General features: G+C 49.2%; 1 protein-coding gene across 2 annotated transcripts in view; it reads right to left on the bottom strand.

Moving 5' to 3' along the window:
• The window catches only part of STXBP6 (syntaxin binding protein 6), a 469,813-nt gene that overhangs the window by 370,530 nt on the left and 72,950 nt on the right, over window positions 1–26,333 (bottom strand). Inside the window, exon 1 of one of the 2 annotated variants that reach the window (XM_078659427.1) lies at window positions 6,127–6,294. The exons of the other annotated variant lie outside the window; for it this stretch is intronic. The gene's annotated coding sequence lies outside the window, so the exon portion shown is untranslated. Of the gene's footprint in view, window positions 1–6,126; window positions 6,295–26,333 lie in introns of those variants that run through there. 2 annotated transcript variants of the gene reach the window in all.

Here is a 26,333-nt window from a genome sequence, read left to right as displayed (position 1 = left end):
AAGTCAACACCGTCTCCTCGTCGTGCTTCAACATCCTGTGCATGCTACCTAAAATCTTCCGGTGGATCCCCACCGAGACCAGGAAGACGGTCACCCAGGCCCTCGTCACCAGCCGTCTGGACTACGGCAACTCCCTCTAAGCCGGAACCACTGCCAAACTCCAGAAGAGACTCCAGCAGATCCAGAACGCCTCAGCACGACTCATCCTGGACATCCCCCGTCGCAGCCACATCTCCGGACACCTGAGAAACCTGCACTGGCTCCCGGTCAACAAAAGAATCACCTTCCGGCTCCTCACCCACGCACACAAAGCCCTACACAACCAAGGCCCAGGATACCTCAACAGCCTCCTCAACTTCTACGCTCCCAAACGCCAGCTTCGATCGACCGGCCACGCCCTCGCCGCCGTCCCCCGCATCCGAAGAGCCACCACAGGGGGACGGTCCTTCTCCTACCTCGCCGCCAAGACTTGGAACTCCCTCCCGACCCACCTCCGCCTGGCTCAGGACCACCTCGCCTTCAGGAAGCAACTCAAGACCTGGCTGTTCGAGCAGTAGCGGACCCCCCTCCCCTAGCGCCTTGAGACCCTCTGGGTGAGTAGTGCGCTATATAAATGCTTTGATTGATTGATTGATTGATGTACTCATATGGCTTTTGCATTCTCAAATTCCCATTTAAAAATCAAACCAAATTTACTTAGCACATCATAATCTTTAAACTGCACAACTGCACTGGAAAATATACACCATGTAATTGGGCAACATATTCAGACTAAAAACTGCCTGAATGTCAAAACTTCCCATCCTCTGTTTTTTTTGTTTTCTATAAATTCACATTAATAAAGGAAAGAGGAAACACATTCACTCCACTTACATTCCAAAGATAGATTCACTTATTACACCATGAAATTAATATGGCCTCAAATCTAATTTTGTAACATTTTTATGAAGATTTTCTTGTACACCATGAACCTATAAAGGAAGATGTCCAACACCCCATACATGTTTCATGTGTTCAACTTTTTAAAATTGGTTCTCCGTGTATCGCATCGACATACCACATGCTATATTTCACATGACAAACAGATCGCATCCACTATATCAATCTAACCACTGCATGGCAATGTATGTGTAGGTGCGTAGAGCTGCAGGTAAGATTAGTCTTTATTACTTGCATTGACCTTGAGGTAGGGAGTGTGAAGCTCTTGCAGTCTAATATCAGCCACCTTGATAGAACTACTTGGCCTTTTCTCAACTCTGACAAACAAAAGGCCACTAAATGCCACAAGATCGCTCTTAAACTCTACATAGCTATGTCTGAACCACTTTTTATTACACATTTGTAAAACAAAGAAAGCTAATTTACTATAGGAGGGCCTGATTCACAGAACTAACTTAAGACAAAATCCTAAACTTACTACTTTTGGTATTCACAGGAGGCATTTGGTAGTAGTAAAGTTAGGATGTTGTCTTAAGTTTGACTTTAGACAGACTTTAGGCAGACTTTAGGCAGACTTTAGACAGACTTTAGACAGACTTTAGACAGACTTTAGACAGACTTTAGACAGACTTTAGACAGACTTAAGACAGACTTACGTTAGGATTTTGTCTTAAGTCTGGCTTAAGTCTGGCTTAAGTCTGGCTTAAGTCTGGCTTAAGTCTGGCTTAAGTCTGGCTTAAGTCTGGCTTAAGTCTGGCTTAAGATAAAATCCAAACTTTACTACTACTAAATGCCTTCTGTGAATACCAAAAGTAGTAAGTTTAGGATTTTGTCGTAAGTTTGTTCTGTGAATCGGCCCCCTAGTCTTTTAAACCCTGCCATTATAGGAATATTTTGAGCACCACTATCTTCTACCCTTCCTAGAGATTCAATAAGGGGTCTCTCTTTCCAATGTCTCAGTAAAGGAATGACAAGATAGGATCTGTCAAGACATAAACAGCTGCTGAATCCTAGGTGGTTGGGGGTGGGGGTGGAGGGAGAGGTTGAAATTAAGAGAAGCTACCAAACAATTATGGAAGGTGGGTGTGGTTTATCCACAGAGGAGTGAGACAGGGTTCCTATGGCACCATTACTGTCACCTAGTAGTTACAAATCCAGACAGGCAGATAACCAGAGATAAGGCTAGCTCTGAAAGATTATAGCAAATCACAACTATCTCAAAAGTGGCAGAGGGACGTCACCCCTGCAACTGTGTGCACCACTCTCTCACATCTGTCTGTACATCCAATTTGGAAATGTTTCATTCGGTCATCTTCAGGTAACATGATCTCATTTGACTATAAAGGGTTTGAATTGATCAAGAATGAATGGAATCTATTTGTCAAGATAATCTGTCCTGCATCCTATAAGGCCCGACGGATTTTTGATAAATCTAATGCAAAAACGTGAACCAAAAATGTCATGTTTGGTGCAAACCCCTCACTGAAACAAACTTAACCACGAAGGATGGTAGGACTTCAAAAATAAATTTTCATAGGCTGACTTCAACAGCGAACCCCGCAGATCGGCGAAAACACAAATATATATGTAAAGGCCAAAAAAGGTTGTATAGTAAAATTAACTAACTATTAAATATGTGCATGAAGGAATCGTCAAGGGAATGCAGTTTATATAAGATTGTAGTAATAATTTCAAAATACTTCACAAGATTCAGGAACAATCTGAAGACCAGGATGTTTCGCTCGAAAACGGTCCTAGAACTCCATCTGCAGGGATGGTGGACACATGGACAGCATTGTGAAGAGTCCGAGGCAGCTGGACAGACAGAGTGAGGGATGGTGGACACATGGACAGACAGTGTGAGGAGCCCGAGGCAGCTGGACAGACAGAGTGAGGGATGGTGGACACCTGGACAGACAGTGTGAGGAGGCCAAGGCAGCTGGACAGACAGAGGGATGGTGGACACATGGACAGTGTGAGGAGCCCGAGGCAGCTGGACAGACAGAGTGAGGGATGGTGGACACATGGACAGCATTGTGAGGAGTCCGAGGCAGCTGGACAGACAGAGTGAGGGATGGTGGACACATGGACAGCATTGTGAGGAGTCCGAGGCAGCTGGACAGACGGAGTGAGGGATGGTGGACACATGGACAGTGTGAGGAGCCCGAGGCAGCTGGACAGACAGAGTGAGGGATGGTGGAAACCTGGACAGACAGTGTGAGGAGCCCGAGGCAGCTGGACAGACAGAGTGAGGGATGGTGGACACCTGGACAGACAGTGTGAGGAGACCAAGGCAGCTGGACAGACAGAGGGATGGTGGACACATGGACAGTGTGAGGAGCCCGAGGCAGCTGGACAGACAGAGTGAGGGATGGTGGACACATGGACAGACAGTGTGAGGAGACCAAGGCAGATGGACAGACAGAGGGATGGTGGACACATGGACAGTGTGAGGAGCCCGAGGCAGCTGGACAGGCAGAGTGAGGGATGGTGGACACATGGACAGCATTGTGAGGAGTCCGAGGCAGCTGAACAGACAGAGTGAGGGATGGTGGACACATGGACAGCATTGTGAGGAGTCCGAGGCAGCTGGACAGACAGAGTGAGGGATGGTGGACACATGGACAGCATTGTGAGGAGTCTGAGGCAGCTGGACAGACAGAGTGAGGGATGGTGGACACATGGACAGCATTGTGAGGAGTCCGAGGCAGCTGGACAGAGAGTGAGGGATGGTGGACACCTGGACAGACAGTGTGAGGAGCCCGAGGCAGCTGGACAGACAGAGTGAGGGATGGTGGACACCTGGACAGACAGTGTGAGGAGACCAAGGCAGCTGGACAGACAGAGAGATGGTGGACACATGGACAGTGTGAGGAGACCGAGGCAGCTGGACAGACAGAGTGAGGGATGGTGGACACATGGACAGACAGTGTGAGGAGACCAAGGCAGATGCACAGACAGAGGGATGGTGGACACATGGACAGTGTGAGGAGCCCGAGGCAGCTGGACAGGCAGAGTGAGGGATGGTGGACACATGGACAGCATTGTGAGGAGTCCGAGGCAGCTGGACAGACAGAGTGAGGGATGGTGGGCACCTGAACAGACAGTGTCAGGAGCCAGAGGCAGCTGGACAGACAGAGTGAGGGATGGTTGACACATGGACAGCATTGTGAGGAGTCCGAGGCAGCTGGACAGACAGAGTGAGGGATGGTGGACACATGGACAGCATTGTGAGAAGTCCGAGGCAGCTGGACAGACAGAGTGAGGGATGGTGGACACATGGACAGACAGTGTGAGGAGCCCGAGGCAGCTGGACAGACAGAGTGAGGGATGGTGGACACCTGGACAGACAGTGTGAGGAGCCCGAGGCAGCTGGACAGACAGAGTGAGGGATGGTGGACACCTGGACAGACAGTGTGAGGAGACCAAGGCAGCTGGACAGATAGAGGGATGGTGGACAAATGGACAGTGTGAGGAGCCAGAGGCAGCTGGACAGACAGAGTGAGGGATGGTGGACACATGGACAGCATTGTGAGGAATCCGAGGCAGCTGGACAGACGGAGTGAGGGATGGTGGACACATGGACAGCATTGTGAGGAGTCCGAGGCAGCTGGACAGACAGAGTGAGGGATGGTGGACACATGGACAGACAGTGTGAGGAGCCCGAGGCAGCTGGACAGACAGAGTGAGGGATGGTGGACACCTGGACAGACAGTGTGAGGAGACCAAGGCAGCTGGACAGACAGAGGGATGGTGGACACATGGACAGTGTGAGGAGCCCGAGGCAGCTGGACAGACAGAGTGAGGGATGGTGGACACATGGACAGACAGTGTGAGGAGACCAAGGCAGATGGACAGACAGAGGGATGGTGGACACATGGACAGTGTGAGGAGCCCGAGGCACCTGGACAGACAGAGTGAGGGATGGTGGACACATGGGCAGCATTGTGAGGAGTCCGAGGCAGCTGGACAGACAGAGTGAGGGATGGTGGACACATGGACAGCATTGTGAGGAGTCAGAGGCAGCTGGACAGACAGAGTGAGGGATGGTGGACACATGGACAGCATTGTGAGGAGTCCGAGGCAGCTGGACAGACTGAGTGAGGGATGGTGGACACCTGGACAGACAGTGTGAGGAGCCCGAGGCAGCTGGACAGACAGAGTGAGGGATGGTGGACACCTGGACAGACAGTGTGAGTAGCCCGAGGCAGCTGGACAGACAGAGTGAGGGATGGTGGACACCTGGACAGACAGTGTGAGGAGCCCGAGGCAGCTGGACAGACAGAGTGAGGGATGGTGGACACATGGACAGCATTGTGAGGAGTCCGAGGCAGCTGGACAGACTGAGTGAGGGATGGTGGACACCTGGACAGACAGTGTGAGTAGCCCGAGGCAGCTGGACAGACAGAGTGAGGGATGGTGGACACCTGGACAGACAGTGTGAGTAGCCCGAGGCAGCTGGACAGACAGAGTGAGGGATGGTGGACTCCTGGACAGACAGTGTGAGGAGACCAAGGCAGCTGGACAGACAGAGGGATGGTGGACACATGGACCCTTGCCACCTAGGGCAGTGCATTAAAAACAGAACCACTGGAACTGGAGTGGAGAAGTGTGGCTCAATGGTTAGAGCAGCAGACCCTGCTGCAGAGGTCTGGCCCGGACCAGGGTTCAATACCCGCATCGGCGGGTCTTGGGCTCAATTTCCTTGGACCTGATAATTCTCGCCTCGGGGCCTATTCTAACCATGGGTCCCACTCTGCAACTCTGGGCAATAGCTTGCTTAATCTCCACAACAGCCCCAGCAGTGCTTGGATGCCTGGCTTCACCTTGGGGGTGCCCAGGAGTGGACACTTCACAGGGAAAGGCCAGGAAGGGTTCCACAGCGGGATGTGTACAGCGCCTTGAGACCCCTTCGGGGGTGATATGTGCGCAATATAAGCACTACATTACATTTACATTTAACCGAGCTTCACCCGACTGAAGAGTCCCAATAAGGGTGAACTAGTCATAGGTTGCTTGTTTTCCAGTTCAGGAAGGGCCTGGTAATTCGGGCTGGACTGTTATTATTGGAGTCGATGAAGTTTGATTTGCCTAGGGCTGGATCTAATCTGAGGTGGCATGGTGGGCAAAAGAACAACGGGTTGGGATGTGGCCCTGGTTAGACTTTTGCACAGATTCTCCCATCACCTGTGTGCTCCTGGGCTTCTCCACAGCCCTCTCCCAGCCTCCTGCCCTGGTGTCTTCTTGCTCCTGTAAGGCCACTATTCAGCCGCTGTCCCAGATTTTTCCTGCACCTCTTTACTCCTGCCCTCAAAGCCCAGTCTGTAAATTCCCATGGTGAAAGCTGCAGGCCATCTCCGACTGTAACAGCAATGTATTAAAAAGAAATGATTAAACCTACACTCCCACCCAGAAGAGCTAACATTATAGTAATTTCAGATTTGTAAAGCGCAAACGTATCACCTCTAATGGTATCCAGGCGCTGGGGGGCCGGTAGAGAGATTAAGTGAGCTATTGTCTAGAATCACATGATGCTGAGCTGAGCAGCCGCCGGAGATCGAACCGTGAGCCCTGCGTTCCGGAGTCAGCTTCTCTCGCCGCTCAGCCACACCTCATTACAAAACTAACCTGAAACCCAACCTCTCCCACAGGTGCGCAAAAACCGAGACTGTGGACAGACGCGGACCAAGAAGGAAGCGGAGGTGAGCTGGGTGTGCGAGAAAAGGAAAACTAGTTTGTGACCCCACCCTTGGGTTATCAACAACTAGATAATGCCAGACTCGGCACCACAGAAGGTGTGCAAAGTCTAGCATTACCCCAGAAGATGTGCAGTACCTGGCCATACAAGTTGTGCAGAATCTCGCATTTCCACAGAGGATATGCAGAATCTGGCATTACCACAGAAAAAAGTGCAGAATGTGGCATTGCCATAGAACATGTGCAGAATCTGGCATTACTATAAAAGCCAGAACTGTTGAGTGAGTTAACGTGAAACAACGGGCTAATAATGCAACACCAATAGTTCAAACTTTAATAATGTAAAACCTATTGCATTGCAAATGCTTGTTCTTTCTTTCTTCTAAAGCGGTACTTATCCCTATGTCAGAGAGCCTTACATCACACATACACAATAGACATTGACAATAAATCATGTGCTTTTAAATCAATGTGCAGGATGGGTTACATAAGACTAGGGCCACTGGAATTGCGCGGTGATGAAGGATTAAATTATGTGCCAGGGATAGCTAAATTATGTGACAAGAAAATGCTAATTGTGCAGCATAATTTTGCACATCTTGTGACAGTACCACTTAATTATTTTGTAGTATTTACACATTTTAATAACACCTGGACAAAGGTTTCACCTTATTAGTAGTGGATTAAGACCCACATACAACAATATGCAACTGAGAGGTGAAGTCGCCACATTTTTGGTAACTTTTGATCCGTTTGAGCTACAAACTAAATTATTTTTGTTAAAATCTGCAAATTTTGCAGCAGATGATGGATTATGTTTATTTATTTGTCATTTATTTGTGAGCTTTAAATTACGCGACCTAGACCCGAAGGTATCAGAGCACATTACAGAGTATGGCAAATGCAGCAAATCCATAGTTATCAAAAAATGCAGTGGCGGCACAGTCACATAATTCCAGTGGGCCTCAGCAGACAGTGAGGGTCGCAGGGTGTAGGAGTCACATGTCCTTCATAGCTCACTGTGCTATATTAGAAGGACTGCAATTTATGAACAGCAGGTAACAAATGGATCTCTGTGCTAAAAGCAGTAACTCGCTTACCTATCGACATAAATTAAAAATCTGTCATCTGCATGTTACATGATTTGCTTTTCAGGAACCACATTAATACTCCTTGCTACTTAATCCTATTGGGTAGAGGGGTTGGCCTAACGGCTAAGGCGCTCGACCTCGGACCTGAGGAACTTGGTTCGAGTCTCGGTAACGACGCCAAAACCCCCCTGTGATTCTGGGCAAATCACTTAATCTCCCCGTGCCTAAAATGAAAGTGTGTCCTCATGTAACGTAACTGGTGCTATGTAAAGCGCTCTGATAACTGATTCGGTTCGGTTCTAGTTCGCGCTATATAAAACTCTGCAAAAAAAAAAAAAAAAATACAGATCCCTCCAGCAAATGTCTTAACCTCCAGAGTTAACTCACCATTATTATTGTTCACTGAGATTTACTGGGCACGCGGAGATCTGTGCAGCAGATGCCTTAACCCCATAATATATTTTAAAATGCCATTTCAAAAAAAGTTTACAACCAATTAAACAGAACAGATGTAAATGTAAATGTACATGTCATGGTACTTATAGAGCGCACTGTCACCAGACGGTCACCTTGCGGTGTCGCCTATTCGGCTTCCTGGCGCTGATACTCATACCGCTGTGGAACCCCTCCTGGCTTTCCCTGTGAAGTGTCCACTCCTGGGCACCCCCAAGGTGAGGCCAGGCATCCTTAGCACTGTTGGGGCCGGTGTGGAGGCTAAGCAAGCTATTGCCCAGAGTTGCAGCGTGGGGCCCGTGATTAGAATAGGCACCGAGGCGAGAATTAACAGGTCTGAGGAAATTGAGCCTGAGACCCCGCCGAGGCGGGAATCGAACCCTGGTACCTGGCCAAGTCAAGTCAAGTCAAGTCAGAAGATTTATATAGCGCGCTACATACCCGGAGGGTCTCAAGGCGCTTGAAGAAGGGTGGGGAGTTACTTGTCGAATATCCAAGTTTTAAGTTGCTTTCTGAATGCAAGATGGTTGTGAGTGAGACGAAGGTGAGTGGGGAGTGAGTTCCAGGTTTTAGCTGCGAGGTAGGAGAAGGATCTGCCTCCCATGGTGGTTTTATTGATGCGAGGTACGGTAGCAAGGGCTTGGTTGGAGGATCGTAGCTGGCGGGAGGGGGTGTAGAAGGAAAGTCGTGTGTTGAGGCATTCGGGTCCAAGTTCGTAAAGTGCTTTGTGTGCGTGGGTTAGGAGGCGGAAAGTAATCCTCTTATTGACGGGGAGCCAGTGGAGGTTTTTCAGGTGACTAGAGATGTGGTCTTTACGCGGGATGTCTAGTATGAGTCTGGCTGATGCGTTCTGGATGCGTTGTAGTTTTTTCTGGAGTTTTGCGGTGATACCGGCGTATAGGGTGTTTCCGTAGTCCAGTCGGCTTGTAACCAGTGCATGGGTGACCGTTTTTCTGGTTTCGGTGGGGATCCAGCGAAATGTTTTTTTGAGCATGCGAAGAATGTTGAAGCAAGATGATGAAACGGCGTTGACTTGTCTGTTCATAGAGAGTGAGGAGTCCAGGATGACGCCCAGGTTCCGTGCGTGGTCCGTCGGGATGGGTGCTTTTCCAAGGGCCTCTGGCCACCAAGAGTCATCCCATGCGGAGGGGGAGGTACCTAAGATAAGGACTTCTGTTTTGTCTGAATTCAGTTTCAGACGGCTGTGCTTCATCCACTCGGCTACTTCTTTCATTCCTTCATGTAGGTTGGTTTTGGCGGTGTTAGGGTCTTTGGTGAGTGATAGGATCAGTTGAGTGTCATCCACGTAGGAGATGATGTTGAGGTTGTGTTGGCGTGCGATGGCCGCGAGGGGGCTCATGTATACGTTGAAGAGGGTGGGACTGAGTGAGGACCCTTGGGGTACGCCGCAGATGACTTCAGTGGCCTCTGAGTTGAATGGTGGGAGGCGGACTCTCTGGGTTCTTCCGGTGAGGAACGAGGTGATCCATTCCAGTGCTTTTCCTTGGATTCCGATGTTTCTGAGGCGCTGTAGAAGGGTGCTATGGCAGACTGTGTCGAAGGCTGCGGAGAGGTCGAGGAGGATGAGGGCGACTGTGTCTCCATTGTCCAGTAGGGTTCGAATGTCTGTTGCTGCGATGAGTGCGGTCTCAGTGCTGTGTTTGGCTCGGAAGCCGGACTGTGAGGAGTCGAGGGATTTGTTGGTTTCGAGGAAGGCGGCGAGCTGGTTGTTGACGGCTTTTTCGATGACTTTGGCCGGGAATGGAAGGAGCGAGATGGGGCGGTTGTTTTTGAGTTCGGTGGGGTCCGCTGTGGGTTTTTTCAGAAGGGCGCTAAGTTCTGCGTGTTTCCAGCTTTCCGGGAGGGTGGCGGAGTTGAGGGAGCAGTTGATGACGTCTCGGAGGTGTGGTGCTATGATGGAGTCTGCTTTGTTGAAGATGTGGTGAGGGCATGGGTCTGTGGGGGATCCTGAGTGGATGGAGTTCATCAGGCGGATGGTGTCCTCAGTGGTGATTGAGTTCCAGTCGTTAAGGATGTTCAAGGGGGGTGAAGGTCCTGCAGAAGGTTGGGTGGGTTGGTCTTCGGGTCGGTTGTCGAAGCTGTTGTGGATGTCTGCGATCTTGTTGTGGAAGAACGAAGCTAGGGAGTCGCAGAGGGCTTGAGAGGGGGTGATGTCGTTGGAGTTGGCTGAGGGGTTGGTAAATTCTTTGACGATGTTGAATAATTCCTTGCTGTTGTGGGCGTTGTTGTCTAGTCGGTCTTTGAATGCGGCTTTCTTGGCAGATCGGATTAGTTGGTGGTGTATGCGGGTGGCGTTTTTGAAGGCGTCCCTGGTGCTGGTGTTTGGGTCTTTTTTCCAGGCCTTCTCGAGGGAGCGACAGAGTTTCTTCGATTTCTTAAGATCATCGTTGAACCAGGAGGCGTTTTTGCTGCCTAGTTTGATTTGACGTTTTTTCAGCGGTACTAGGATGTCGGCGCTGTTGGATAGCCATTGGGTGAGGTTAATGGCTGCTTGGTCGGGGTTTGAGGAGTTGGCAGGGGGTTTTTGAAGAAGCGATGAGGAGATCTGGTCGATGGTGATTTTGTTCCAGTTTCTTCGCAGAGTAGGTTGAGGATGGTTGTGAGTTGTGGTCTTATTGTAGATAAAGTGTACGCAGCTGTGGTCCGTCCAGTGGAGAGTAGTGGTGTGACTGAAGGAGACATGTTTGCTGGAGGTGAAGATAGGGTCGAGTGTGTGACCTGCGATGTGGGTGGGCGTAGTGATCAGTTGTTTGAGTCCGAGGTTGGCGAGATTGTCCAGAAGGGAGGTGGCGTTGCTGTCATTGCTCTTTTCCAGGTGAAAGTTGAGGTCTCCCAGCAGAATGTATTCCTCGGAGGGGAGGGCGTATGGGGTGATAAAGTCAGTGATAACGTCGCTGAATTGTGCACGGGGTCCTGGAGGTCGGTAGAGGAGTGTGCCTCTGAGTGTGGTATTGGGGTCGGTGTGGATCTGGAAGTGAAGGTGTTCGGCGCTGGTAAGGTTGACGTCTAAGCTGGTTGAGATGCGGATGGAGTTCTTATGGACGATAGCGATGCCTCCTCCTGTTTGGTCGGTGCGGTCCTTACGGATGATATTGTATCCTTCCGGGATGGCAATGGTGATGTCTGGGGCAGATGAGGCGTTCATCCATGTTTCTGTTAGGAAGGCGACGTCGGGAGAAATGGTGTCTAGTAGGTTCCAGAGGTCGATGGCGTGTCTGTGGACTGAGCGGGTGTTGAGCAGGATGCATTTAAGGTGGTTGGAGTCAGATATCTGTTGTGTGATCGCGGATGAGGAGTTTTTCTTGGTGCCGTCGAACTTGCAGGAGTAGCATGTGAAGGGTCCATGGGTGTGTCCAGGAGCGGCTTGGGCGCAGTTGGAGAGTCGGCCGGGGTTAAGGGCTAGGAGGGTGGAGGCGTCGTATGTAATGCGGGAGGGCTGGGCATTGCCTGGACCAGGGGGTCTGGCGCTAGGCGCGATACTGGCGCGGACGGGCGTAGACGGGCTTACCTTTGGCGCACCTTCGGCGCGACCGCTGCGCGTGAACGCTGCACGTTGGGTCATCTGTCATAAATGGGTAGTGGAGGGGGCGGAGCGTGGGAGGGGCAGCAGCTGGGAGGCGGTAGCGGGGAGGAGGGGCGGGCCAGGGAACTGCAACAAACAAAATGGAGGGACAAAGGGAAAGTGAGGCTGGGGCAGCAAATGGACCAAAGCGCCTACTGTCCAGTCAAAGCGCCAGCAAGCACAGCGAGCCACAGCAACTGTCGCGCTGCAATGCAGAGCGGAGCGAGCGGCGCCAAAGGCAATTCCAGGTCAGTTTCAGAGCTCTCGAAAAACGAGCTGCGATGCAGGCAAACACAGCGCAATACAGGAGACACGCAGCGCTAGTAACGATACCCAAGTGCGACCAGCAGCACCCACAGTGCGTGAGACCAGGGGGTGAGGGAGGGAGCGACCGTTCAGGAACAAGTCCGGGCGGTCACAGTGGGTCAGAGGAGGTGGAGAGCCCTCTATTTGTGGGTGGGAGGGGCAGCAGCTGGGAGGCGGTAGCGGGGAGGAGGGGCGGGCCAGGGAACTGCAACAAACAAAATGGAGGGTCAAAGGGAAAGTGAGGCAGGGGCAGCAAATGGACCAAAGCGCCTACTGTCCAGTCAAAGCGCCAGCAAGCACAGAGAGCCACAGAACTCTGCATCAGGGTCTGCCGCTCTAACCATTGAGCCACACTCCTCCATGTACTACCACATTTCTCCTTGTTGACAATTTCTTTATGGCAGAATTTATTTATTTTTAATTTATAAATTGAGGCCCAAATTTGCTTCCAGGATGTGTCACCTTTTTGGCACAACCCCAATGCAAAATCGAGTGCACTGAAATGTTCTCGCCATAAACCTGCTGAACATTTGTGTGAGGTATTAAGATCTGATGTCACTTCCTTGGAGGTCACTTCCTGTGAGATTATGGGATGTGATGTGACTTCCTGTGATGTCACTTCCAGGGATGGCATGTGCAGTATCACACGTCGTGAAGTCACGCTCTGTGATGTCACACAGCATGATGTCATTTGAATACTGCCTAAATTGGTTAGTTCCCGCAAGTTATTTTTTAGGATGTGTGCCCTGAGACAAGGTATTCGATATCAGGCATTACCAGATAAGGACATGACTTTCCTGTTCTGAACTTTCTTTTTAAAACTTGCTTAAAAACATGGGGCCTCATTTATGAAAAGTGACGCATCGCTGCGTGAACACAGCGATGCGTCACTTTTCATTGCACCCTCCTTGCGACACCAATGATGCGTCATATTTACAGTATGACGGATCATGTCACAAGGAGTTACCGATACGTCAGTATTTCTGGGTATCTGTAGGCGCAAAAGTGATGCATTGCTGGAGTGTGTCACAAAAGTGAAGCAACTCCAGCAATGTGTCCTTTCACATGGGGCAAGCCCCATGTGAAAGGGCTTGTGTCAGTCTTACGCCTGCTGTGAGGAAGGTGTAAGATTTTGACGCATTTGAGTCCTAGAAGTGGCGCAGTGAAATCTCATAGATTTCACTGCGTCACTTCCATGACCCTTTCTTGCGTCAATACGCCCCCCTTGCATACATTATACCTGGCGCAGGTATAATGTGGCGCAGGGGTTTACAAAGTGACGCATCTACCTAGATGCGTCACTTTGTAAATATGGCGCAACAAGGCGAATTTTTTACGCCACTGGTGCATCACAAAAAGTGACGCACCGGCGGCGTAAAATTGACGCACGGCCTCAGAAATGAGGCCCATGGTTTTTTGAAGTGATAGACCTTGAGAAGAGTCTGGTTAGCTAAACCAAGACTACAAGTTCCAGAATGCACCAGTACTAAATAAAACTCTAGGAGTGGCAAGCAGGAGGCTCAGTAAACTGATAGGCGGCTTATACAGGGGTCAGGGGTGTTAGTTAGGGTCTGCCCTGACCGAGCCCGGGGGACGCGACCTAAGATAACTAAACAGCAGTGCTCAGGACGGTACTTTCTTTCGGGTTTTCACTTACAGGGACTACAAAAGGCACCAATTTGAGAGCATAAAGATCAGCTGATCAGACACCAGTTATAGCTCATACTGCCGATGCGCCGGACCGAGGCGCTTTAGTAGCATAGTCGGTGCCTGGAAAACGCAAACCAGGAAAAAGCCAACATAACACAATATCACCGTAACAAAGCATAACTTGCAACGTGACACACAAGAGCACGTTTCCCATTTACAGCTGCGGTTGCAAAGCTCATAATTCATGGTAATTATGTTCTCCCTGTGAATTATTTTGCATAATTCACGCGCTCTGCGTCATCTCTGTGAATTACAGACTGGAAGCAAGAGGCTGCGAAGAACGGGAGCGCTATACAGGTTCCCACACTGTGCAGGGCAAACAGGGCCCTTTGTTCAGCCAGTGACGTGCTCTTGAGAAGCAAAGTAACCCTGAACCTTGGAAGCAGTGGGGGCCACTGCCAGCTGAATACAGCAAAGTACATCAGCTAAACGACCTTGCTTTATATGCTATTATAAATAAAACGAATTTAGGATAAATCCATCGATTTCTAACAAATTGTTCTTCCTTCAAATCTTTTTTTCTCTTTATCCTTACTAAATAGAAAACCATGATATTTTAAAAAACATTTTGCCGTGTAAAAGCACAGATTTCAAATGCCAGTCTCGCAGGCAATATTAAAAACAGACAACATGTAGCCTGTGGCATGCACCTATAATGCCATCTCTGGGTTCTGGTGACGTACATATCACTTGGCCTTCGACCTCCTGGTTCGATACAGCAAAGGTTGGTTTGGGAAGAGTGAATTAAGCCTCAAGAACATCTCCACCATACTCCTGTCATGCACGCCTCATTCCTACATGATACAGCATCCACGCCCATTCACTCATTGGCCCCTCTGCTAAGTATGTTAAATATTGCCAAATGCTGCAGGTGTGAAGCCGGCTTGAAGTGAGGGATTTGTCATGGTAAAGAAGACATCACTTCAGCGACATTGAATAACACAGTTGAGCACACACGTATGAGGCGAGTGTGGCACGAACCATCCTGAATGTTTAGAAGGTACTCACAGCCAAGAGAATTGCCTTCAGCCATTTAAATGACAGGGGTTACTGTTCATCAAAGCAAAGATATCCACTTCATTGACCTCAGAAGGAAGACAAAGTTGGAGCAGCCAAGGCTGAAATGTGTGAGCATCAGATTGCAGAGATATCTGCAGCAGGTGCCAACCCACTGCTGGAATGGAAAAGTCCTCTGCCGGGTAAAGGACGTGTACCCCTGCTTGGAGTACTTAACTGTACTGTTGTCTGGAGCCCCAATACTGATTTTATTTTGTCATAGGAGCATCCGGATCATGTGTGTGCACCATGACATAGGCCTGTATCACGGATTGCAGTCTTCTTAGACTGGAAGGGGTGCCCAAAGCACCACCCTCACAACCCTCATAGTGCTGGAAGGCTACCGCCTTCACCAGGAGTTCAGCAGCCCGAGGGCTGTGGTGGCAGCACACCATGTAGTGATCAGTTTTAGTGTCAGTAGTAGTGAACAGGACCTTTTTACCCTGTGTCCCTGGAGTGAGGTCTACAGGCTCAGCCACCTTTTCAAAGGTTCCACTGCTGTGTGCTTAACTCACCCATGGCCTACATCAGGTAAGATGAGGGGTGCTGCACAGTTCAGGTGTAGTGACGGTGCTGGTTGTATGTGCGCCTGGGAAGGGTGCAGTACAAGAATGGGGCAGTAGTGTGCAGTGCATGCGTAGTTGATGCATATTCTGGGTGTATGTTTGCCTGAGAGGGATACATTACAAGAGAGATGTAGTGCTGTGAAAGAGTGCATATAGAATGTGATGACTGTTTGCGTGTGTGCGTGAAGTACAATACATGAAGGGTGAAGAGTTGTGCAGAGTGTACTTAGGGAGTGTGTAAATATACATTGGTTAAAGATAGAAAAGCGTCCGTGCTTAACAGTGCGCGCGTACCGAGTGTGTGTGTGCCGAATGCATGTATACATGTGAGGGTACAATGCATAGAGGTATCAGTGCTGAACAGGGAGTGTACTCTGACTATACACTGAGCGAGTGTGCCTACAGAGGTATATTGTATGGAGGACCATGGGCTCCATTTTGGGAAGCCCAGGCCAGTCCAGTAAAGTTATGAGGAGAGGAATCCCCCAGACAGCTTTGTGTATTTCTGCCTTCCTGTGAGCTGGAAGGGACACACACTGGAGGGGAAGGGAAGAGACTCCCTTTATAGTACAAAAGACTGCTCTTTGGTTTAGTGATAGATGGCAAGGAAAGGGCCTGGACATCTCAGGAAGGGAGATGGGGCTGATAAGAGAAGCATAAAGAGTAGGCGGGGGGGGGGGGGTTCTGGGATTAACCTTAGCTTCAAATATTACTCTGGCTGGCATCCAGGTGTGACCTTTGGTCACTCCATGAATTGTGCTGTAGACAATCAGCTTCAGAGCAGTGCCTGCTGTGGCAAACTTGTCATGAAGGAGGATGAAAGGAGGAGTGCCCACTTGAAGAGAAGCAGAACCCAGGCCTAAACTTTCAAAGACCCTAATTCACATTTGGTGTTTGGAGAAGGACTATAATAAGGGGAGGATGAGTCCCCAGAAATGTATCATCTGGCAGGCAGCCTGACAGGCTGTATGAGAAGGGGAAGCGCTGCAAGGTTTCTGCCTGTGGCCAGGGCTGAAGCTCAAGGGCTGCTAGGCTCCCTGCTGGGTGAGGGGGCATCACCCAGGAACTCCAGGACCACCTGCCCTCGCTGGAGTGCCAGCACCTGCCTGCTTGCCAACACCAGTGTGTCCTGTGCGGAAGAGGAGAGCGTTGGAGGGAACGAGGCCCAGTGGGGAGCCATACCGAGAGGAATCCTTGAGCGAGGTGGGAGGAGAGTGGCTGCGCACCGATCGGGTCATTGCCCATGTGCAGAAATAGTCCAACGACGCCCATTTGCCAGGAGATGGTTGAAGTGATCTGAGCCATGTGAGTTGAGCTGTGCGGAAAGAACTATGCCCGCACCACAACACCACAGAAACCTTGTTTGCCAGAAGGGACAACCGGTGTACTTAATTGCGCCACAACTCGAGACATTTGTCTACCATATTACAGGCAATCGCACCAAAGAGTCTGTGCCAGATAGTTAGCAAAGTGGCAAACCCATACGCCAGAAGAAGCTGCCGGTATTCCTGTGGCCAAATGTTCAGGTCGTGGTCCAGATGAGACCCCCCCACCCCCACCCTTGTGAGAACAACAACTCACCTTTTGTGCCCGCCAAGCAGAAGCAGCTCCGATCACTGGAAACCGATTGGCAGCACTGCAAGAAAGGAAAAGCCTGTGTCGTCGGGTGCTGCTGCATCCATCGGGAGCGGCCCGACTTTGCCGTACAGGATCCGATCCTTACTTTTAACAGTGCTGTAGCACAATTGACAATTTTAACTGAAAGTCTGAACTCTTGAGTATGGCCTAATCATTTGCATTCGATGATGCAGCCATCAGAAAATGGGGGAATAACTCTGAACACGTTACACGAAGGAGGGTGGGACAGGGATTCGCCTCACAACTACTTGAGCCCGACTTCAAGAGGGATTGTGTTACTGCATTTGAATGTCACACCTCTTTTGCATGTGTAGCGATAAAAATAAAATACTACTTTTTCTTATATAAGCAACTATTTGACTGGACATTGATTTATTGTTCGCACTGTTTCCATTTCGAGTTATGAGTCGTGTTCACTTACCCTTTCACCTCACCCCCAAAAGGAGCCTTGTCTACTAGACCACAGCTATCGCTGAGAGTCAAGTACAGAAGGGATAGTAGGCTCAGTTGAGCAGGGATTCATAGTAGGTCAGGCCCCAGGACATCAGAAGAACATACTTGTTCTTCTGATGTCCTGGGGCCCGAAAGTTAATTGCAAGAGGGGGGGCAGGAGGTGAGCCCGCGAGTGGTGCGTGCGCGCCACAGCGAGCCATGTGGTTTCAATTATCGTGTCTGGGCATGATAATTGAAACCACAAGGCAGCGGTGCGTGTAATAGGCACCAATAGGCCATGGGCAGGGCAATGCGCCCGCCTTTCACCAACTGCGTGCTGTCTTTGATAAAAGGACGCATGCAAAGGCCAAAAGAGTGGGCCAAAAGGAAAAGCACACGCACGAGCGTGTGCGATTCCTAGGTACGTTTTCATACCCCCTTAATTCCGATGAAGTGTCCCTATACAAACCTCTGTGCCACAGGACCTCGTGCACTTATGATAGACACAACAGCAGTAACACTAATGGTAGACACCACTGCACCTGTGGCACTAATGGTAAACACCACTGCACCTGTGGCACTAATGGTAGACACCACTGCTAATGTTAGACACCACTTCACCTGTGGCACTAATGGTAAACACCACTGCTAATGGTAGGCACCACTGCTAATGGTAGATACCACTGCACCTGTGGCACTAATGGTAGACACCACTGCACCTGTGGCACTAATGGTAGACACCACTGCTAATGGTAGACAACACTGCACCTGTGGCACTAATGGTAAACACCACTGCTAATGGTAGGCACCACTGCTAATGGTAGATACCACTGCACCTGTGGCACTAATGGTAGACACCACTGCCCCTGTGGCACTAATGGTAGACACCACTGCTAATGGTAGACAACACTGCACCTGTGGCACTAATGGTAGACACCACTGCTATTGGTAGACACCACTACACCTGTGGCACTAATGGTAGACACCACTGCACCTGTGGCACTAATGGTAGAAACCACTGCTAATGGTAGACAACACTGCACCTGTGGCACTAATGGTAGACACCACTGCTATTGGTAGACACCACTACACCTGTGGCACTAATGGTAGACACCACTGCTATTGGTAGACACCACTGCACCAGTGGCATTAATGGTAGACACCACTGCTATTGGTAGACACCACTACACCTGTGGCACTAATGGTAGACACCACTGCACCTGTGGCACTAATGGTAGACACCACTGCTAATGGTAGACAACACTGCACCTGTGGCACTAATGGTAGACACCACTACTATTGGTAGACACCACTACACCTGTGGCACTAATGGTAGACACCACTGCTATTGGTAGACACCACTGCACATGTGGCACTAATGGTAGACACCACTGCACCTCTGGCACTAATGGTAAACACCACTGCACCTGTGGCACTAATGGTAGACACCACTGCTAACGGTAGACACCACTGCACCTGTGGCACTAATGGTAGACACCACTGCTAATGGTAGACACCACTGCACCTGTGGCACTAATGGTAGACAACACTGCTAATGGTAGGCACCACTGCTAATGGTAGACACCACTGCACCTGTGGCACTAATGGTAAACACCACTGCTAACGGTAGGCACCACTGCTAATGGTAGATACCACTGCACCTGTGGCACTAATGGTAGACACCACTGCACCTGTGGCACTAATGGTAGACACCACTGCTAATGGTAGACAACACTGCACCTGTGGCACTAATGGTAGACACCACTGCTATTGGTAGACACCACTACATCTGTGGCACTAATGGTAGACACCACTGCACCTGTGGCACTAATGGTAGACACCACTGCTAATGGTAGACAACACTGCACCTGTGGCACTAATGGTAGACACCACTGCTATTGGTAGACACCACTACACCTGTGGCACTAATGGTAGACACCACTGCTATTGGTAGACACCACTGCACATGTGGCACTAATGGTAGACACCACTGCTATTGGTAGACACCACTACACCTGTGGCACTAATGGTAGACACCACTGCACCTGTGGCACTAATGGTAGACACCACTGCTAATGGTAGACAACACTGCACCTGTGGCACTAATGGTAGACACCACTGCTATTGGTAGACACCACTACACCTGTGGCACTAATGGTAGACACCACTGCTATTGGTAGACACCACTGCACATGTGGCACTAATGGTAGACACCACTGCACCTCTGGCACTAATGGTAAACACCACTGCACCTGTGGCACTAATGGTAGACACCACTGCTAACGGTAGACACCACTGCACCTGTGGCACTAATGGTAGACACCACTGCTAATGGTAGACACCACTGCACCTGTGGCACTAATGGTAGACACCACTGCTAATGGTAGACACCACTGCACCTGTGGCACTAATGGTAGACACCACTGCTAATGGTAGACACCACTGCCCCTGTGGCACTAATGGTAGACACCACTGCTATTGGTAGACACCACTACACCTGTGGCACTAATGGTAGACACCACTGCCCCTGTGGCACTAATGGTAGACACCACTGCTAATGGTAGACACCACTGCACCTGTGGCACTAATGGTAGACACCACTGCTAATGGTAGACACCACTGCCCCTGTGGCACTAATGGTAGACACCACTGCTAATGGTAGACACCACTGCCCCTGTGGCACTAATGGTAGACACCACTGCCCCTGTGCCACTAATGGTAGACACCACTGCCCCTGTGCCACTAATGGTAGACACCACTGCTAATGGTAGACACCACTGCACCTGTGGCACTAATGGTAGACACCACTGCCCCTGTGCCACTAATGGTAGACACCACTGCTAATGGTAGACACCACTGCACCTGTGGCACTAATGGTAGACACCACTGCTAATGGTAGACACCACTGCCCCTGTGGCACTAATGGTAGACACCACTGCTAATGGTAGACACCACTGCCCCTGTGGCACTAATGGTAGACACCACTGCTAATGGTAGACACCACTGCCCCTGTGGCACTAATGGTAGACACCACTGCTAATGGTAGACACCACTGCCCCTGTGGCACTAATGGTAGACACCACTGCTAATGGTAGACACCACTGCCCCTGTGGCACTAATGGTAGACACCACTGCTAATGGTAGACACCACTGCACCTGTGGCACTAGCGGTAGACACCACTGCACCTGTGGCACTAATGGTAGACACCACTGCCCCTGTGCCACTAATGGTAGACACCACTGCCCCTGTGCCACTAATGGTAGACACCACTGCTAATGGTAGACACCACTGCCCCTGTGGCACTAATGGTAGACACCACTGCTAATGGTAGACACCACTGCCCCTGTGGCACTAATGGTAGACACCACTGCTAATGGTAGACACCACTGCACCTGTGGCACTAATGGTAGACACCACTGCACCTGTGGCACTAATGGTAGACACCACTGCACCTGTGGCACTAATGGTAGACACCACTGCTAATGGTAGACACCACTGCACCTGTGGCACTAATGGTAGACACCACTGCCCCTGTGCCACTAATGGTAGACACCACTGCTAATGGTAGACACCACTGCCCCTGTGGCACTAATGGTAGACACCACTGCTAATGGTAGACACCACTGCACCTGTGGCACTAATGGTAGACATCACTGCACCTGTGGCACTAATGGTAGACACCACTGCTAATGGTAGACACCACTGCACCTGTGGCACTAATGGTAGACACCACTGCTAATGGTAGACACCACTGCACCTGTGGCACTAATGGTAGACACCACTGCTAATGGTAGACACCACTGCCCCTGTGGCACTAATGGTAGACACCACTGCTAATGGTAGACACCACTGCACCTGTGGCACTAATGGTAGACATCACTGCACCTGTGGCACTAATGGTAGACACCACTGCTAATGGTAGACACCACTGCACCTGTGGCACTAATGGTAGACACCACTGCTAATGGTAGACACCACTGCACCTGTGGCACTAATGGTAGACACCACTGCTAATGGTAGACACCACTGCCCCTGTGGCACTAATGGTAGACACCACTGCTAATGGTAGACACCACTGCACCTGTGGCACTAATGGTAGACATCACTGCACCTGTGGCACTAATGGTAGACACCACTGCTAATGGTAGACACCACTGCACCTGTGGCACTAATGGTAGACACCACTGCTAATGGTAGACACCACTGCACCTGTGGCACTAATGGTAGACACCACTGCTAATGGTAGACACCACTGCCCCTGTGGCACTAATGGTAGACACCACTGCTAATGGTAGACACCACTGCCCCTGTGGCACTAATGGTAGACACCACTGCTAATGGTAGACACCACTGCACCTGTGGCACTAATGGTAGACACCACTACACCTGTGGCACTAATGGTAGACACCACTGCTAATGGTAGACACCACTGCACCTGTGGCACTAATGGTAGACACCACTGCCCCTGTGGCACTAATGGTAGACACCACTGCACCTGTGGCACTAATGGTAGACACCACTGCTAATGGTAGACACCACTACACCTGTGGCACTAATGGTAGACACCACTGCTAATGGTAGACACCACTGCACCTGTGGCACTAATGGTAGACACCACTGCACCTGTGGCACTAATGGTAGACACCACTGCCCCTGTGGCACTAATGGTAGACACCACTGCACCTGTGGCACTAATGGTAGACACCACTGCACCTGTGGCACTAATGGTAGACACCACTGCACCTGTGGCACTAATGGTAGACACCACTGCCCCTGTGGCACTAATGGTAGACACCACTGCTAATGGTAGACACCACTGCACCTGTGGCACTAATGGTAGACATCACTGCACCTGTGGCACTAATGGTAGACACCACTGCTAATGGTAGACACCACTGCACCTGTGGCACTAATGGTAGACATCACTGCACCTGTGGCACTAATGGTAGACACCACTGCTAATGGTAGACACCACTGCACCTGTGGCACTAATGGTAGACACCACTGCTAATGGTAGACACCACTGCACCTGTGGCACTAATGGTAGACACCACTGCTAATGGTAGACACCACTGCACCTGTGGCACTAATGGTAGACACCACTGCTAATGGTAGACACCCCCACGCCACGGCGAGAAACCCAGGCAACATCTGCGAGAGTCCCATCCCACCAATGGAATGTCGAACTCTTGGCTGTAAACACATTGTGATAAATGACCGGCTCCGGTGGTTTAGGGTCCAACCGTCCACATCCCGTCCCACGGTCCCATGAACGGGCTGACGTCACGTGGCGTGCAGGGAGCGCGTGCAAACCGTTAACGGGCCCCTCTTTGCGCATCTCCGTCTCATCTCCGATAGACCTGTCAATCATCGCCTCGGTATCTCCTCCAGGAAGAGAGCGGCGGATAACGGCGAGATGACCACGACCACTGGTGCCAAACCCTGATTACAGCCGAGGCCGCAAAGAGGAGCCCAGAGACGGTCTTGTTGGGCTCGAGTGAGACACTTGGGGTGAGGACACAAGTGAGTGTAACAAGAAAGTTGGAGCAACTTCCATACAAAACCAGGAAGCTCAACACTTTATTACAGGGGTTAGCTGGACCAGTGTCCAATCAGAATCGAGGAATGCAGGACGGAAGCCGAGCCATCTGTCAATGAGAGCCAGGGACCACGGAGGGGGGACCACAGAGGGACCACAGAGGGACAGAATAAACCGCCCAGTGAGAGATTGAGAACAAAGGTCTTTAAAGCAGGTGGACAGGTTAACCTGCATCAAAAACCCAGACCAGCTTTCAATAAGCGAGGAAGCATAGTGTCATACTGCAGGGGGAAAGACGGGCCACTCAGCAGCAAGAATTAGGGAATAGGACTTCAGCGCACCAAGAAAGCTGCTCCAGTTCTCTGTGAAGACGAGACAAACCGGGGATTACTAAAGAGATCAGGGATTCACGTACCATAAAAACAAGTGCACTCAGTGCCAGGGCAGGCGGGTCAATATTTTACTTTGCACATGCTCTCCCCCCCCTCGCCCCCATTCCTTATCTTTTAAGTTATATTTGTGTGCCATAACCGCTTTGCACCATTAAGAACCACATTTTTCTGTGTTGTGCATTTCAAGTAAAACTAGTTTGTATTCCTGTTCTACATACAACTGTCAGCCAGGAAAAACCCAAAGTTCTATCAAAATTATATGCAATGGTTAAGATATTTAGTTAAACACACAAGATGATGGACGGAATGTTGCACAAGGGCAAAACATTCACCCCCAGTCACAGATCTGGGTTTAATCCATCGTTATGTTATCGTTATTGTGTGTTAAGATATTTAGTTTACATCTGCACTGCAAACACAGGGTACTATGTTCAGGCGGCAGGTTGCTTTTGTTCCTTTAATTTATGTGGCATACGCTTTCAATAGAAAATAATTAACCATTACACCAGCTTTCCAAAGGCAAACATGTTGCCTTTACCAATGTTTGCTTTATATGACCTTTCTTTCTCTGACATTTCGAAATTATTGTATGATGAAGAAACGTTTATGATCCCCAGTGTACTAGCCTACTGCTGGAGTTGAAAACAAGAGACCAGGAAGCGAATTTGATATTTTCAGGCAAGTTACAACAGGATCAGAAACTGACCTGTATTAAAGGACTTGAAATGCTTGTTAAAAACTACAGGCTACCAACTGTTTTGGTTTATTTTCACAGGGCAACTCAGAAAAGTCATCTTTCTTATCAGCAGGAACACTAAACTATGCCCTGAAGTGGGTGAGAATGGACGGTCTCATTGTAATATAAGAAATAAAGTGCCCCCATTAAACATAAAAACAGGTGGTAAATCGCCTTGGAGTTCTGCCAGATGATAACAGGAACTCAGCCAGTGGCCTTCTGTTATACATGGTCACTGGAGCCCAAAGATGCCGTTGAAGGCTTGATCCAACGGGTAAGAGCAAAGTGGCAGCGGGGCATGCTTTACTCCACAGAGAGACCATGAGGTACCCATCAAACAGCTGGAACATGTGGTATAACTAACAAGCATAACTAACAAGGAAAACTCTTTTTTTATCTGAACACAAATGTGGCTTCTGTTCAGTTTTTGAACTTCTTCTTTAAATAGTCGCTGCTGGAGAAAGCAGACAAATAATCCGGTCTCCATCACGAGCACAAAGCGCCATGAAGTGAAATGGTTTTCTTTCGAGGCACTATTATAACACAAAAATTGGTTGAGTAACATGTCCCAGAAAGACCTGTAGACCTCACAACAAACACAGCAACAAATGAAACCTGTCCAATGTTAAACCCTGTACAGACAAACAAACTCTTCTCCTCGTGGTCCCCAGAATGCTTAGGGCCACGCAGAACACCTGATGGAAACCGTTGTACACAGATAAGGAACAACCATCTCCTGGTCAATAAGAGAGAACCGAGCTAAAGCTACTATGAGAACTGCAAGTGAATCCTTCTAGTCCTGCATTTATTGGCCTTTTGTCTTCTGTGGACCCCACTGAATCACTACTGAAGCCGGGAATCCACAACTGAGCAAGTTCAAGGATTTCAACCTCAAAACTATAAACACAAATACAGAAACAAGTATAAAAGAAACAAAAACATATGATTACATATTTTATTCATTTCACAAACATATCCCCCAAAAATGAGCGATTTAAAGTATAGTTTTATTTCTGAAAGAGGAAACAATATACAGGACGGTAGCTTATCATTTAGAAAAATTTGCTCCAAATGATGATCCCCTTTAATCAATGTATCCGGTGCTTCAATTGAGGTCACAAATCATCCGTACTTGATTACTTTTGTTGTACCTGTGTTGCTCCCAATAATCAGCATAAGGGTGCCACATTAGTTTTTAGCATCCAATTTCAAATTCCTTAGCATTTAGAGACATTTTTACATTTTGCTTTTTATACATAAAGGGCCCGATGTAGGTAATCCCCGAATCTTAAATACCGAATCATACCGATTCGGTATTTAAGAACTGGCAATCGGGATGTAGGTATATTTACCGAATTATTTACCGAATCGGTATGATTCGGTAATTAATGAATCGGTATTTACCGAGTCTGTAACTGCCATTGTTTCCTATGGGCCTTGAGGCCCATAGGAATCAATGTCAATTACCGAATCGGTAAATACCGATTCGGTAAATACCGATTCGGTAATTGGGAGAAATATTGAAGGGTGGCAGGTTGTCACTTTGACGCCCTGTTGCACCCCTCAATTGTGCATGGGTGCACATGTTGCTGACATACATGCCCTTAGGGCATGTATGTCTGCAACATGGCACTGTTTAAAAAGCAAAAAAAATGCTTTTTAAATGGTTTTCTTAATTTACCACCAACTACTAGTTGGTGGTAAATTAAGAATTCTTAAACCCTTGTGGCACTGAAAACAGTGCTACCTACATCTGAAATTACAGATTCTGTAATTTTACATGCCCCTACATACCAATGTCCAAATACCGGTCGGAAACGGCCGAAAATCTGTATTTTCGGCCTTTACCCAACCGGTATTTGGACACCTACATCTGGCCCATATACCTTATTGATCTGCTAATATTATCGAATTTTCTAAACAGTCGCGGATCCCATTGGTCCGCGGATCACGGGGTAAGCATCGCTATTCTAGTAAAAAGAAAATCAGCACAAGTCATACCTGAACCGCCACAAGGGTAAATCTAAAACCATTTCTTTAACATAAAGAATAGGGATTGATTCAGGATAAAGCACCCACACAACACCACTACCACCAGGTAGAACCTGAAACCACTGTGAACCAGCTCTGCTAACAAATGAAGCCTTTTATAAAGGAACACATTGAATTCACACACATTAAACAGTCCAGAACC

This window comes from Lissotriton helveticus, chromosome 9 (assembly GCF_964261635.1).
Source record: "Lissotriton helveticus chromosome 9, aLisHel1.1, whole genome shotgun sequence".
NCBI lineage: Eukaryota > Metazoa > Chordata > Amphibia > Caudata > Salamandridae > Lissotriton > Lissotriton helveticus.
The sequence above is the reverse complement of the archived record's forward strand: the minus strand, read 5'-3'. Positions and strand labels throughout refer to the sequence as shown.